General features: G+C 33.3%; 1 protein-coding gene across 1 annotated transcript in view; it reads right to left on the minus strand.

Moving 5' to 3' along the window:
• The window catches only part of NKAIN2 (sodium/potassium transporting ATPase interacting 2), a 1,389,007-nt gene that overhangs the window by 161,761 nt on the left and 1,209,473 nt on the right, over positions 1-17,773 (minus strand). The window lies entirely within an intron of this gene.

Genomic DNA, 17,773 nt, shown 5'->3' on the forward strand with positions numbered 1-17,773 from the left:
TAAAGTCATTAATGAAAAAAGTTCCTCCTTCTCACAAAGACTTGCTCCCATATCAGGCAGGTGTGGAGAATGGCCAAGAATAAATAGAAGTCTTTTCACCAGTGAAAAATGAAAGTTGAACTCCTCCTTCAGCTTCAAGCATGACGCAGATGATAGCAGGTGCAATTAATTGCCATTATACTTATTGGAACCTTGAAAACAATTAGCAACTGTCCTGGTGGATATGACAGAATCATTAATCATTTAACGTATTTCTCTAAATTGATTTATCAATCAAATAACTGCTTCTGGTTGAATAATTCACAGTTGGGCTCAAGGCACAATTCATAACTCAGATCTGTTTTTAAAGAGAGCTGTTTGAAGCTCCAACTTTAATTTACACCCTTCAGCTGGTGTGTTTATATTGCTAATGTCTCATTCTCTTGAAGGGAAAGACTTTAACAGCCAGAGAAGAGGTTCTAATGCAAGACAATAGAAAAGGCTGGGGGGAAAATTAGGTACCTGGGTGGCTTCCATTAGAGAAAGATTAAAGAGACTACTACAGACCTGCCTTCTACAAGAAGCCTTTCCCTTGATGCTAGTTTGATCCCGTAGTTGATTGCATCCAATTTATCCTGTATAGCTTGTTTGTATGTGGTTGTTTGAATGTTGTTTCCCTCATCAGACAGTGAGCCACTTGAGAGCAGGGACTATCTGTCTCCCTCTATTTCTGTCTGTATGTCTATCTTTTCATTCATTTACCTATTTATTGTCATTCTGAACATTGGTCCTATACTTGGAGCATAATAGGTATTTAATAAATATTGATTTGGGAAATATGATTATATTGGAAGCATCTCTGATTTTATCAGTGTAGAAAATGCCTGGGAAACAAATGCCTTTTTGACACTTCACATTGGATATCCTTTTGATATCTCAAACTTAATATGGCTCAAACTGAGTTCATTATCTTTTCCCTAAAATCTATCTTTCTTCCAGATTTCTTTATTTCAGTTAAGAGCACCACAATCCTTTTCTTCATTCAGTTGTGCAGCCTTCAAATAATTCCTAACTCTCGTATTCTCCAAATCTTTTCAATTCTACCTTGGTATTTACAAACTTGAAGATTATTTCCCATTTCTACTGGTTATATAATGCACAATTATGTTCATTGTCCTAGTCATAAGGCTTACATGTTTTGAAAAGGAGCAGATTAAAGGAATACAAATACTACAATTAAAACCCCAAAGTTAACTGAATATTGTGGAACATGCCATTCATTCATTCAAACCATTCAACAAATGATTTATTGAGCAAAGCAGATATGAGCTAAGCAGTGCTTTGTGGAGAAGAGAAAGAAAAGCAAAACATAGTCTCTGAACTAATGAATCTTACAATCTAATAGGGGAAATTTCCAGATTGACAGTTATAAAAGGTGAGTAAGACAAGAACAAACTTCAAATTTATGTGAGCTACATAAAGGTGATAAAGATATATGAAACTACTAAATAAGGTAACATCATAGGCCCTGGGTTTGGTTATTAGCCCCATCACTGTACATCCATTCAACTTACTATCTCTGAGCCTCATTTTTCCTCTCTATAAAATGGGGATAATATTACTTGTACTATCTACTACAAAGAACTGTTGTGAACTGAAAAATGCTATTTAAATGTAAATTGTTCTTAACATTATTAATAGCCAAAGAAATAGTAGCTTCTTGTCAGAAATAATAGCCCCCACCCCCCCAGTTATACCATTTTCAAAAGGGTTTGCCTTTCTTTGAAGATTCCAATGTTAAACCTGAGGAAAATCAGGCTAGGCCATTGGCCTGTTCCAGAATTGCAGTTTTTGTGTTCTGATAAAGCCACATTTGCAAAAGGTCTATGACTTTACTGACAGGCAAAGTACAGGCTGATTCTGAATTTAAATGCCCCCAGTGGAATGATGCAAACAAGTAGTAATGGCCCTTTCCTAATATGCAACATTGATTCTGTTCAGCACTTCAACTCAGGATGACTTTTCCTGAGCCCACAGAGCTTATTTTTAATTCATTTTTAAGTAAAAATATTATCATGTGAGCAAGGCAGTGAGCCAAATTAAACTTTATGAAACCATACATTTAAGGGATATATTCGATTGGAAAATTACTCACATACTATTGAAATAATTTCACTTTATTTTCAATACCATGATTGCATCTTTAAAAACTGAAGAGACATTGATTGTCTTTAGTGTCTTTTAGATATAATGACTGATGGCTAGTAGTTTGGTCTATGTTTACCATTTTGGACAATTTTATATTGGTATCATGCCAGAAAAGATGTTGTCTTGAGGAAAAAAGGACTGTTCTTGAAATCTATGTTGGGTTGGGAGTTAGAGTGAAGTATTGAACAAGATGAATAAGAGGTTTGAAAACTAGCATCAGATGCCCTTTATTCTCTCTTTTGAATTCTGCCTCTCTCCATTTTCTAGGTTAAACATTGTCTTGTTCTGTTAGTCAACTTATACTTAGTCTAAAGAATCCACTGAAAAAAAGTGGCCTTGGTAAAAAAGATGCCAACTATTTTGTTAGCCAGATATGAATTTCACATAGACCATTCACAATGCTTACCAAATGGGTTCTGGTTTTAGTTGCTGATTCCTCTGTACTTAAGCTGAAACGCTTTGGGCTCCAAAAGAAAGTCCAGTGCTTTCCAAAAGGATAAGAATTCATGTTTTGTAATTTTATGAAGCAGAGGTTTCATTTATTATGTGACTTAAGTGTAGTTACATTTATTATTGCCAATTTAAAATTCTAGACCATTTATTAAAGACATTCCTGTAGCTGAGAATGATCTTGATTTCTATATTTAATGCCCCTTTGTCAGTGACTAGTTGTTATTCAATGCAGGTGATTTTTAAAAAGTGTGCGTGTCTATGTGCATGTGTGCAAATGTGGCATTTTCAGATTCTAGAATTATGAGACATTTAAATTTCATCAGAAAGTATAGTTCAGAGGATGGCAAGATTATATCATCATAGTTCTAAAGCTGAAAGGAAACTCAAGAGGCCATTTAGTCCAAGTCCTTCATTTTATAGATGAAGAAATTGAGTATAAGGAAAGATAAGTGACTTGTCCCACATCACACAACTAGTAAGTAAAATAACTAGTCTGAACCCAGGTCTTTTTTACTCCAAATTTAGCACTCTTTCCATACTTGTAGAGCTACAAGGGATTGTAGGAGAACAAGTTCTTCCATTTCATTGATGAGGAAATTGAGGTTTGAGGTCATTTTCAGTGGAAACATAGTTTGTATATATATATATGCACTTTGGCTATTCCAGGAAATGATTCCAGCCTATGGATCATTGGAGTCCTTACCTCAGTTCACTATTGTGTTTCATTCAGTTCCACTCTTCTGGAAGTTATTCCAGAATCTTTAGAGGCTAAATAGTACTAGTCCAGCTCTAGCTAGATCTGGGAAATTCTTTGCACTTTTTGAACTTGCTGGTAGATTTCTGGATTTCTGCTTGTCTGATGTTGATTGAAGTTGGCCAATGCCATGGAAAACAATGAGTGCAGCTATACCAGGAAATTCTCAGCCGAAGGCCCAGCCACATTTGGCTAGCAGTAAATATTCTCAGGACCAAATGTCAAAGGAAATTTGACAGAACTCTTTGTTAAAAGCCATTTTTATGTTTTATTTTGCTACCATTTGATATTAGCTTAAAACAGGTCCTGTTTCTCACTAACTCATTTGGACTCTGCAGTGATTATGATTTTGACCCTGCTTTTATGCCAGACACTTCTTACTGATTCTAATCCTTCAGCTGCATGGCCCGTGTTCTTGGTTGTGTACCATGATGTGCTTGTACTAGTATCCTGCCTCATAAATACTTTAGTGAGAATCTTCTCACTCTGAAGCAGTGAGTCAGTCAGTCATTCTAGCATCTAATTTGCACACACATTGAGTATTGTCAAGTGCTTACTATGTGCCAGAAAACTGCGCTATACACTGGGGATACTTACAAAGGTATCTGCCCTAAAGCAGACTTCATTTAGGATCATGGACTTGTGTATGATATTCTCTAGAATATGGGAGCACAATTGCCAAATGCATGTCTGATAGATCAAGTAAAGAAACTTTGCCATTTGATTCCAATTCTTTTTACCTTGAGAGTCTCTGATTTTAATTTGGTTAAGGGTTGCTGTCCCACACACTTAGAGTCTTTGGTAATTGAGAGAAGGAATTAACTCAATTTATTAGTTCTTAATAGCCTAACTAATAAATTGATCATGCTCAAATTTCTGGTTTATTGGTTTGAGTTGGCCAGTGGACATACTTTGTGAATAGTTTATGCATCACCGTTAATGAATTATTATTTTGCCCTGGAGAAAACTGTCTTAGTTTGCCTTTGTAACAATTTTATTCACCACATCCTCAAACACATTTTACAAATTAGGTCAAGATATATAATATATATATATATATATATATATATATATATATATATGTGTGTGTGTGTGTGTGTGTGTGTGTGTGTGTGTGTGTGTGTGTGTGTGTGTGTGTGTTATGTTTTGGTTTTTAATATACTCTCCATTTTCCCCTTCAATTAACTTCTAATTAATTTGGATTACTTTACAAGTAAATTATATCCATCTTCCATCATGATGGATGAGATATTAGGGGCCATTCATATATGTGTATATGTACACAAAGTTTATATACATGTGTATATGCATATAAATATATGTACCTTTGTGTATGTATATAAGTAACTGTATGTATTTGTATAATTCCATTTATGTGGTTATGAAAATAAACACAACTGTTTCCTTATACAAAGAATGGAAAAAATAATTGTTTATGTTTCCATGAATCTCTTTTTTACAGCTTTAAAAAAGGTATATGTGAAATTTAATGTAGTAGTTTCAACACAGCTATACTTGTATGTGACATATTCTTTACATCTTTCTTTTCTTTATCAATTTAGGAATATTTAGATTCTGATAATCTGGAACCATGGAAGATGAGAGTATATGACACAAAAATTTTTATGGATAGTGACAAACTTTCAAAGTTCTTGGAAAGATACAAATTTGTAGGACTCTTTTCCCCTTTGAAATTTTACTGTACACAAAAAGTTTATAGAATATATAAACTCCAAGAATTTAAAAAAGAACACAACAATTTTGAAAATATAAACAGCTTCATATGGGATGAAATAAATTCTTGGATGACAGCTCTATAATAAGAGATTTGGGAAAAATAGGATATTTTATTGCTAAGCCCTTACCACGGAGGACAGAAGAACAATAATGTTCTCCTTATAATAATATCTCTTGGTACCACTGTGAGAAATTGTTGAGTCAGTGTTTGGTTAAGAAGTCTGACCTGGTGTGGCAATTTTTATTTTTCTAAATGATTTCTTCTGACTTTCCCAGTGACACTGACTTTTCAACTATGGAAATTCTGGAGTTGGAAAGAAAAATTAAATTGGCAAATCTAATTCAGCTTTAAAAAATACAATACATAAATTACTATCACATTAGGATGATTACAGCTTAGGAATGACAGTCAAAGGTAATGAGGAATGGACCTCTTTTCTAGAGAGCAAAGTAATTATCTCATTCAGAGTAGAAGTTGGCTGTAAATCCGAGACATGCTGCCTGCCGACTTTTTAAACATAACTGGTGTTGTTATGTCATTGTTATGTTACTTAATGACACTAATTATTTAAAAATTAAGCACATGGTACTTCATGACACTATATTTATTATATCTGAGTAGAGCTGATTTCTGTTTCCCTTTAGGGGCGGGCTGTCTCCCATAAATTTTTCCCATGCCTTTCCTATTTTCTCTTGGCTGTATTTTCTTTTAAACGTTAACTCTTTTAGTAGAAATCTCAGACATAAAAAATTAAAAAGGTCAATTTTATGGTGAAACACAGTAGCTTGGATATTTTAAATGGCACCGGAGACTCAAAAAGCTAATTGCTTTTTCACAGCACAGCTCTCTTAAGTGCTCACAATGCAAATGGGCTTAAACGGAAGCTAGAATGTGTATCTCTTCTGTTTCAAGGCCCACTGGGACTTATTGAGATGAGTGATGCTGTAAAAAATAGAAAATCACCTGGAGCCTGTTAAAATTATAATCGAGTAAAACTACAATTATGACAGTCTTAATCCATCTGTCTCTCTGCATCAGCTTCACTTCTCATCACCTGTCTGGTCACAGGTGTATTTTAAATGAAGGAAGTGATGGCAATGTCCCACTATAGTATGAATCTAAATTGCAATACACATATATGTCTTTTTTTTGGTTATTCTGATGGAGCTAGTGAGTTCATTAATTAACAAAACCCATTAAGGTCACATACAGAAAATAGCAAGTGGTACTGAGGAAGCCTTTAAAAAATATAGCTAAAACTTCTCAATGGATGATAGTTTACTAGAAAAATGTTTTCTTTTACTATCTTGTCTGAACAGAGCTTTTAAAAAAGAAGCTTCTACTTAGTTGCTATATTGTGTGTATGTATATGTACATAGAGATTATATTGGTAGAACACAAACTGTCAGGGGACAGATTCAAATCCCATAACTGTCTGTATGTCCTTTGTAAACCACTAAACTTGTCAAGTGTATCTTTTTATCATCTATAAAATAGGCTATTTCTACAGACTGATGCTATTAAAAAAACTCTAAATTTGAAGTCAAAGAAAAAGAGTTCAAATTTTGGCTGTTTCTCACTACCTTGTATGACAACGGATAAGTTACTTCACACCTCTAGGCCACAATTTCCTCAGTTATAAAGTAAGAAGGTTGGTCTAGATGGCCTTTATGATCTCTCTAGGTGCTATTTCTATTATTCTATTCTACTGTTTAGTGCTTCACTTATTTGCCAGAAGGAAAGTATTTTGTAAATCTTATAATTATTTAGACCAGTTGTATCAGACTCAAATAGAAACAGGGGACACTAATCTATAAGGATTCCTATGGGCACATATTGACTGTTTAAAATGTAACAGCATCTATATTTTGTTGTACTTTTTCCATACTGTTAAATATTTGCCAATTATATTTTAATCTGGTTTTGTAGGCACAGGGGAGTAGGAAGTCTTACCTATGGTCAGTGTTTGACTTCTCTGATTTAGTCCACAATAAAGTTCACTGATGTTTATAAAATAAAATGGGAAAGGTACTTTAGAAAGCATTAATATTAGTATCAGTTAATGGATATACAATATACAGACATGGGTATCTGCATCCTATACTGAAGTACATTGTTAAAGTGAGTTAAATGTTAAATCATCATCATCATGTCATATTGTTCTGGAACAGCTCTTCTGTGACAAAAACACTAAAGTGTGCACATGACTGTATATGCTTAAAACATAAACACTTTTCATTACAATCCAACTGACAAAGGCTTTGTACCTAAAATAGTTTTGTACTGAATATTTAATGAGTCATTAGATTTAACACCTGAGTGACTAACTAAGGATTAAATCTGACATACTAGCTAGCTCATAATTAACTGAATTGGGATTGTCATGCCATAGAAGGTATTGTTTTGTTCCCTCTATTTTTACTTAACTTCCTTCTTTTTGGGGGAAGGAAATAGTTTTATAGATTATCTTCAATTATTCAGCCCAAAGTTCTTCAGTTATGCTTTCTACTTCATTAGGAACTTTGTAGAAATTCTGATATATATTTGAGCTACTTTTGCTTCCACATGGTATGATTGTTAGAGATTCTAGAGTACTTTAAATTTACAAAGCATTTTTAAAACATTTTGAAAAAAAGGAACATTATTACAATTCCTACTTTATAGGAAAATTGCAAACTAAGAACATGCAAATAACTTACTTAAATTTGCACAAAGAGTTAATAGCAAAGCCTGTATTTGAACTCAAAAATTCTGTCTACATTTTGTCTTTATAAACCACCGAGACATTTCCTGTTCAGTCCCAGGTGAGCTAACTTGGAACACACATTCATAAAACTGACAAACAAACAGAAGAGCCCTAAATCAATCCTTGCTCTGCCAGCTGTTGTACAAGCTTCCCTAAACAGTTTTATTTCAAGCTGCTTGAACTGGACAACTATTCATGTGTTACTCTGACCTATGAAATATTGCTTTGTACTATTTTCCCCTACACTTAACAAAGAATTTTCAAACATGTAAATGAAACTGGAAAAATGGAAAAATTGCAGGCCTAAGGTCAAGATTGAAATGAAACCTGAAATATTATGTTAAAGGCTGTGTTATGCTTGAAGTTCAATTTGTAACTTTTTTTAAAACCAAGGTCAGATATTTTAATCTGAATACATTTTTAGAAGTATTTAATCGTGCTCAGATCTTCAGATTTAGACAAACCAGAGTCCCTATTCTGGAGATTCTGACATATTTTAGAAGCATTGTTTATTGTAGTTGAGAAATAATAGTGAATAGCAGAGATGTTATGAGATCTGAGTTGAGAAAATGATCTTTTTTTTTCCAATAGTAAAAGGGGCTACATTCCTGAAACTATAAATAAATTCTAGGCCATTTTTTTGACAATTGTTTTGCCATCAATTAGAAAAGAGTAATGATTCTAGGATCCTGTGAAGGGAATTTACAGCAATAGAAACCAAGAAATACTCATGAGTCAGATAAACATGTAACTTATCTGGACAGTGGCATTTCTAACTAGAGCTTACATAATCTCCAAATGAAAAAATATCCCAACACTTTCCAATATACTTCTGGATCACATGGGTTAGTTAATGAGTAGTCCTTCATTTCAAACTAAATTTGTTCTTTTTTTTTCATTTGGTAACTAGTTGGATCTTAACAGGAAAATGCCAGATCTCCCCTAATATTCCTATAGATAAGCTGATGAAATATTGGCTGAATAATCAAAAGATATTGATTAGTGAATTGTGGCTAATCTGTGCACTGAATAATATGCCTGCAATTTGGTGAAGTATAGGCAATTTCCACTGAAAAAGGGAATTATGGATTTAGTGGAAAAGCACTCCTCACAATAAGGATTTAAAGTACCTTTTCAAATATTTTTAAGTGTAGGGGCAATATTTGAGAGTTTTAAAAATATAATCATGCAAGGAATAGGATAAATAGGATAAAAATCAACCAAATAATCAATAGATGGGGTAGGTGTGATTGAGGGAAGCTTAGTTGAGTTAGGTGGTACAGATCCCTTGGGAAACAAAAATGGATATGAATAAGGAGTGGAACAGAGAGGTACAAGACAATTACTTTTGGGGTAGAAAGACTGAGACAGGGAAGAAAAGGCAAAAACAATGAGAAGAAAGCTTGGGAAATAGCAGTAACATGGAAGATTCGCATTGGAAGATTTGAAATGCCTGATTGTGTGTGTGTGTGTGTGTGTGTGTGTGTGTGTGTGTGTGTATGCACAAATAAGCATTTATTGAACACCTACTATGTACAAAGCACTGTGATAAGTGCTTTATAGGTGTTGTTTCATTTGATCCTCACAACAATATGTGGTAAAGGGATGAACTATCTACATGCATCTGGTTCCTTTATAATAGAAACTTTATTTTTACATGCCATAGATTGGTTGTCCTTTATAATTGAAGAGTAGTAAAATGACATCACTATCTATTTTTTAATGTATCATAAATGCTTATTTGTATTTCAGTGAAAACAATGACTAACAAGATGAAATTTTGTAGTGATCTGCTAAGTAAGAGGAGTGACTTAAACACATATTACTACTAGGAAACTCATATTGTACAAAATAATCATCTTCATATTTGGATTTCATTTATGAACTGTTTAATAATTTAGAATTTCACAAATTGACATCATATCTCAGAATCAATGCACATGTGTTCAATTATAAGATCAATAAACACGTGAAAAGCCTGAAAGAATATTCTAGAAGTTGGACACAAATAGCTCATATGAACATTTGGCACTCAGATGTAGCCAGGCAATAGGGTTAAATTATTTTAAAATACTATCCTAAGAAGAGATTTAAAGACTATATTTATTTCCATGTTGTATTCCATAACACAACATGGTCAAAATTAGGCTTAGACAAACTTCTTATACAATCTTTCATAATAAATTCAAAACAGATATGTGATTTGAAAATTTAAAAAAGTAACGGCAGTACATTCAAGTAGAAATACTCTATGTATAAATAGAAATGGTAACTAGATCTTGGGGTTACGTTTGTGACTCTGAAAAGGACAGTTGAGACCATGGGAATAATTGAACTTGCCAGAGAATATAAAGAAAAGAAAAAGGTGAAGTTGTGAAGGGATTATGGTTACTTATCAGACAGAAAAATGATGGCAAGAAAAGGAAAGGAAAATGGAACTGTTACAGAGGTCAAAGAAAATGAGGAAAGAAAAAAGTTAAGTCAAAGGTTAGATTAGTGGTAAAATTTGAGAGAATGGTTTACTTGAATTTTAGAGAATTAGAAGAAAAGAAAGTCATATAAATTTTATAGCCATGGTGAGGGATAAAATAAAAAAAAAAATCTTTTCAGCAAATAAGTTTGTTTTTTCTCCTGAGGCAATTGGGGTCAAGTAGCTTGTCCACAGTGACAAGGCCACACAGCCAGAAATCATTAAGTGTCTGAGACCATATTTGAACCCAGGTCCTCCTGGGTCCTCCTAACTTCAGGGCTGATGCTCTATCCATGCACTACCTAGCTGCCCTACATTTGTTTCATTAAGAAGGTATAAGAAAAATTAAAAAGCCAGATTGACTGGACTGTCAGTACTTTAAGGTAAAAATGTGTAATTCATCTGAAAAATCCAGTTGTGACCAGTTTGTAAAGCACTTTAAATGTCAAACAATAATTTTATTTGATTAAACTAAAAATAGTTGATTAAAAAATGGGAAAATGTTTATCTCAAAGATTTCTGAGAAGCTTTAGGACAACTAATAGTCATATAAAACATAAGAATTTATTGTCCAATAGAGATGTTGTCAAAGAACAGGAAGAATTACAAACTATTAGTAAGAAAGAGTGCTCCAAATCTTTCATAATTTGAGAAGCATAAATGAAAATAATTATGTTGATAGATGGTGCAGTGGATAGACTTCTAAGCCTGGAATTGGGAAGCTCATTTCCTAAGTTCAAACCTGGTCTCAGACACTTACTAGATTTTTGACTCTGAGCAAGTCACTTAATTCTGTTTGGCTCAATTTCCTTATTTGCAAAATGAAGATTTCATTTCATACCCTTCAAATAACCAAAAATAATGGGCACAGTTAATGTTGGAGCAATTGCTGAAAGATGGGGATAGTTTCATTGTTGACAAAGCTGTAAATTGGGACAATAGAATTAGTCAAATAATATGATTAAAATGTAGATATCCTTTCAACAAGAGAATACATCCCCAAGGAAGACATTAAATGTGAGAAAGCTCCATATAACCCCTCAAATATTTATATCAGAACTTTTGGTTTAGATAAGGTTAGATTTAGTTTTTGGTTTGCCCATAAATTGTTGCATACAACATCAGTTGTAGTATATGAATATAATGGAATATTACTATGTTAGAAACATTCACTTAATAAACATAGAAAAAGCAGAAAGATTCATAGGAAATGATGTCCAGTTAAATAATAAGAACAAGGGACATGATATACACTGACTACAATAATGTAAACTGAAATATCTATGGATATTAAATGTTGAAATTAATATATGAAATTATGAAGAAAAAACTTGACCTTAAAGAAGCAATAAGATAAGTAATTTCTGCCTAATCATTTGAAGAGGTTCAGATCTCTAGATGTGTGAAATTTATCATAGAACAAGCTTTTTTTGATGTGTTTTGATGTGATTTTATTAAATTTTTTTTCAAAAAATATTTTTTATAAAGGTTAGTTCTCTGTAAGGAGGAATCAGAAATATAGATAGAAATCTAGGAGATAATAAAACAAACTATAGTAATAAGATCTTTTTCTTAAGATCTTCCTTTTCTTCCCACTAGAATATTTTGAATGACATTCATATTCCATTTCTAAGAACTTCTAATTCCTCTTTCACTGACTCCCTTTACAAAACTTAGGCCATACCATACTATTGATCCTTTGCTTGAAATCTTATAAATGGCTTTGAATGACTTACTCTTTGTTATAAATCCTAAGGCTGAATAATTATGTCCCACTAAGATTTCCAATACTCACTACGATTTACTTTATTAGTTGTTTAGAATTAGATCTAGAATAGGGAAGGGAATAAGCATTTATATGGTGTCTACCAAGTGCCAGGAACCTCTTGATGCTGTATAGCATCAAGTATGAGTTCACATACAACCTTCAAGGCAGATGCTGTTACTTTCATTTTATAGATAAAGAAAACTGAGGCAAATAATAACTAAATGACTTACCCAGAGTCACCCACCTAGTAAGGATACAAGTCTTCCTGATTCTAGGTTTAGCTGTTTATTGACCATGCTACTTAATTACCCAATAGCACCCCTATTGCTATTTCTTTATTTTTTGCAGAATCAAATTATCATGAAAACAAGGTAAGAATTTATTGTATATTCTACTTTTGAGAGAAGAAGAAAGACAGAGAGATAGAAAGACAGTATATAAAATAGGTATACAAATCAAACATTTACTGATAATAAATCATAATTTCATGATCTCCACATTCAGTTACATTGACTCCACATAGAGTTGCAAACTACAGTTTGTACCCCAAAGTACCCAAAGTACTCTCAGTGACTCTAGTTCCCTTCTCTCTCATATTCTAGTAGCTAGAACTGCTAGAATAATTCTAGGAGTCACAAGAAAGTAAATGACTTTCTGTAAAATTATTCTTTTACAATGCACTTTCTCATATATGTAAGTTCTTTACATTAAATAATGATTTATTCCTATATTTTCTTGAATATAATTATGTTATTAATAAAGAGACAATATGGTACAAGGGGAAACATACTGTATTTTGGAACAAGAAAACATGACTGATTAAGATTTGTATATGTGTATGCATTTATTTAGCTGGTCAATGTGTTAATAATACAAAATATTTGCAGGATTTATATTTTATTGACATTTATAATTATAATGGAAGTTTAGTGTGTCCTATACTTGCATACATTTATTGTTATTATTTACTATGCAATTTCTGTGCTAACACTTCATTCATCAAAAAAAATTCCGTATTTTGGATCAGTACATTTTAAAATGGAACTATTTTTCTCAGAGATAAACCATGTTCTTGTGACTCCTGCTTTCTAAAAAAGTAAGTTTTTCAGATTCTGAAGGAAAACATTTGGGCTGCCAATTACCCTTCAGCAGAAACATAGCCAAAATGTCTTGAATAAATGAAAATATTCTCTGTTAATCTGGGTGATACCATGAAAATAGAAATAGGGTAAATCAGGTTTGGTATCTATCCAAGGGTATTTAGTTACTAGAAGTCCTAGAAAGATGTCTATTGAATTCAACAAACATTTATCAAGAGGCAGCTTGGCAAGAAGGATAGAAAACTGTCCTCAGAGACAGGAAGACAGACATACTTATAGTATGGCATGTACCGTACTATGCAAGTAATACAACTAAAATTAAAAAAGAAAATGTGTGTGTGTGTGTGTGTGTGTGTGTGTGTGTGTGTGTGTGTGTGTGTCTCCAATGGAGAAAGACAATAAATAAGAGAGACCTGAAACATAGCAGAGATGAGTGGAAAAGTTCCAGTGTAAGGAAAAGAGGAAAAATCTAGAAGGTCAGAAATGGAGCTGAGAAAGAAATATTTAGGATTAGGCGCTTCTTCAAGTGGAGGTTCTATACAGGAAGCCTAAGCAGGGAAATAAAAATAAAAAAAAAGATTTTGGCTGTAGGTACAGAGCCATTTCCAAGGTGAGGAGGCAACTAGGATGGAAGTAGAAGAACCCAAGAGAGTCAGAGGAAGACTGGGAAAGAACTAAGCCATGGATACTTAGAAAGCCATGAGCATAAATCCTATCCTGTCACATACTGGTCAGTCATTTAACTTTTCATGCTCTCAGAAAACTAAGGCCATAAGTGGTCAAGTATGTGCTTCTTGCTTTGGGAGGAGTGTACTTATAGAGAGTTTCCTATACCAAGGAAAATACAGGTTTGAGTTACCCTAAGTTCCTTCCTCCACCCTCAAACCTTCAGGCTCCAATTCTTACTCTTCTTTCATCTTTGCTTTTGCCATTCTTCCATACCTAGAATAAATTCCCTTTCTCATTGTCATGAAGTTGACTTTTGGTAATCCTATTTGGGATTTTCTTGGCAAAGAAACTGGAGTGGTTTGCAGTTTCCTTCTCCAGCTCATTTTACAGATAAGAAAACTGAGGCAAACAAGGATAAGTGACTTGTTCATGGCCACACTGCTAGTAACTTTCTGAGGCTAGATTTGAATACAGGAAGATGAGTTTTCCTGACCTCTGGCTTGGTCTTCTATCCACTGTACCACTTTTGCCATCTGTTGAAATCCTAAAAGGCTCAATTCAAGTGTTACCTTCTTTGTAAAGCCCCTGTGTTGAATGAAAGCTATGCTCCCTATTCATTTTTTTCATATATTCTGTATTTTTTGCACTTGTTTCATTCTCTTTTATAGCATAGCTATTAGTGTACATTTTCTTTCCCATCACACTGTAACCTCCTTGAGAAGAGAGAATATATCTTATCAATTTTGGTATCTCAAGGATTTATTTCACACTACCTCCCACAGAATAGGTGCTATTGAATTGTTTAATTGAATCTTTTAAAAATGAGAATTGGATGAGATCAAGAAAATCAACTTTTGGAAATGTATTCATAATTAGGAAAATTAGGTCAAAGCCTATTAATTCAAAGAATAACTTATAGAAAAGAATAACAGCCATCAGACTGCAAACTATGAATTTTAAAATCATTGTTCTATTTTATTGACCAAAGGCTCTTGAAACTCCAGTCTGATAAAAAGAAAACTGATATTGTGGTGAGTTCAAAGGTACTCTGAAACTTGGATGGAAAAGTTTGTGGAGAATGTTAAAATATTTCAAATAATCTGACTTTGAAAAGAGTAGGTAAATTATACAAAGATTATGTCCTTTTGAGTATTAGAACTTTTCCATATCTAAACTTTGAATCTCTGTCAATGTCTCATATCAAATTATATCATGGTATCAACTGCATAGCTCACTTCAATACGATAAGGCAACAGATCACAACTCTTTTACATCTTTGGGAGGCAATCTTTGAAGATTATTGAGCTTAAAAATTATCACTAAGAGGTATAGCCTGGTGAGAAGCATCACTGAACTTTGCAAAATTGGTTCAAAGACAAGAGTTATATAAATCAGGAGTCTTGTTCTCTGCCAGCTTGGAAGGCATTGCCAGATTTAGTGAAACCCAAGGAAGATCACAGAATAGGTATTTCATAAATATGTAAAGAATTTAATTTAATTGTATGGATGAAGCCACCAGTTTGTTTTTTTTTTTTAACTTCTCTCAAACTAATTTTTTTTTTGGGGGGGAGGGAACCTTTCACCTTATGTAGCCTTGAGAGCTTCCTCCTTTTTATTATCATTTTCCTGAAGTTGTGAAGTGATGTAGTTGGGGTCACTTTGGGGGATAAATTGTAAAGTGAATAAACCTCCTGTTTGGAGTTCTTAATATCTCCTCACTCAGTACCCCTTTCTTTTCTTCCTGGCTGAACTTGCCATCATTTGTGGGCCTCCTGTCTCAGTCACTCTATTCATATCATTAGCTGAGAGGAATACTGATGAATGAAAGATAAGATAAAGGTTTAATCCAGAAGTGCTTAACTGGGGATCTATGAATATCTTTTATTTTAATATTTTGATAGCCTATGCTTTAGTATTTTGATAATATAATTGGTTTTCTTTGCAAACCTTTATATTTTATTTTTATTTAAAATAACAAAATTTTAAAATGTTATTTAAAATATGAAAGTTAAAATATATATTCTGACAAGTATTCCATAAGCTTCATTAAATTATAAAGGAGTCCATGATAGCAGAAAGGTTTAGAACTTTAGAGACAGGAAATGAGTCTTCTGAAAAAGTGTTTGCATTTTTCTCAGGGGTCTAATGTCCAATAATCTTCAAATCCCAAAATGTAAGAGATGATAAAGGAGCGTGGTACATAACTTCCCCCAAAACCTTGGGTCTAAGGTTACCAAGCTGCTGAAATTTAGGAGTCAGACCTCTTCTGCTATGTACTAGCTGCTTGAGCTCCTCACAGAGAATACCTTTCAAGTTGCTTAATGTCTTTCAAATACCAGATCGATAATTATAGTTTGTAAGTGAAAATGTTTTCAAAGAGGACAATATGGGACTTTAAATTTGTCTGAAAGTTATCTGTGTAAATTCAAAATTTCCATGAGAACTCCTCCCCCAACCCCAAATAGGAGTAAGAACCTGTCATAGTCTGGGCAAGGGGTGTATTGGTAACTATTTGCTTAGCCAGAGTGAAAAGCTCCTTAGAACAGCACATATAGAAAAATAGCATCTATATGTATCCAAATCTTTTGGAGACTAAATCATTTCCTGTAGTGGAGATAGAAAGTGCAATTTATTAATCCCTGACAAACCACAAGGTATTGTCCATATTGACAATCTGTTTTGTATAGGCAGTCTGCAGTGGCAGCAAACCTATTAACCTGGTCAAAGTCAAATGAAGATATTAAAAGGAAAACAGAACTCTATTATATGCACCACTGATAGAACACTATATCCTCCACCCCCCAAAAAAGGTTAGAATACATGTATTGAAAAATAGAAATCAAATTTTTCTATTAAACAAATGCTTGCACTCTTCCACTTTGTGTTTTTTAGGTTTTCTTTAACTCTTTTTAAAATGATATTACATTTCCTGGCACACTTTGCTGACTGTGCAAATATAGTCTTCACTCCTGTCAATAAATATTCATGCTAATTTGCTGGATAAAAAAATCAATTTCATGTTAGCAGGAATATTGTGGAAAGTGGCTAGATTAAACTATGGCTCAGGGCTGCAAGTTCTCCATACCAAAAAAACCATATGGCATTCTGTGTGTGCAGGCCACTCTAGAGATTTACTGTAATTATGTCATGATGTGCTTATTGTTACGGATTCAGCAGCCTTTTTTTGCAACTCTACCTGCTTTGTTCGAGAGCAGCTGCTAGCTTCAAGCTGTTGTCTGTTTCCAAGAGGAGAAGCTGAATGAAGGAATGCTTTCTAGGGAAGATGTGTTCCAAAGCAGAAGTGGCAACAATGAACAGATTCAGTTGGGGATCATAAAATTGACTGGGCAAAAGACTAGTAATCAACTTATGCTAATTTACCAGAACCAGTTGCAATTCTGAAATCATACTACCAGATTTATTCAGGAAATAGAGATTGAGATGAGATTTTATAAATAGAAGTTTAGAAGTTTAGGATGTAGAATGCCTTTTTTTTTTTTTTTTTTGATAGATTGATTAAAGAGAGAAACTAGTGGAACCTTACTAATCCACTAGATCTGAAAGGAAGGCAAAACCATTTAGCATAAATATGTGGTATTCCTAAATACTTTATAGATTTTGCCTTTGTTAATTTTTCTTTCTTCCTTCCTATTTTCTACTCTCTTTATTTTTGTCTCTTCCTCTCTCCCCTTCTGTATTTTTTGTTACTTTCTACATTTCTAGCCATACATTTTTTTCTTTTTGTCTCCCTTTCTTTTTTTCTTGTTATCATTTTTTGCCTGTCTTCCTTTTTCTGTCACCCTTCATATATTTTTCTATTTCAATTTGCATGTTTCTTTCTCCATTTTTCTCTATTTCTGTCCATTTTTTTCTCTATTTCAATTTCTA

Source organism: Sminthopsis crassicaudata, chromosome 4 (genome assembly GCF_048593235.1).
Source record: "Sminthopsis crassicaudata isolate SCR6 chromosome 4, ASM4859323v1, whole genome shotgun sequence".
NCBI classification, from domain to species: Eukaryota; Metazoa; Chordata; class Mammalia; order Dasyuromorphia; family Dasyuridae; genus Sminthopsis; species Sminthopsis crassicaudata.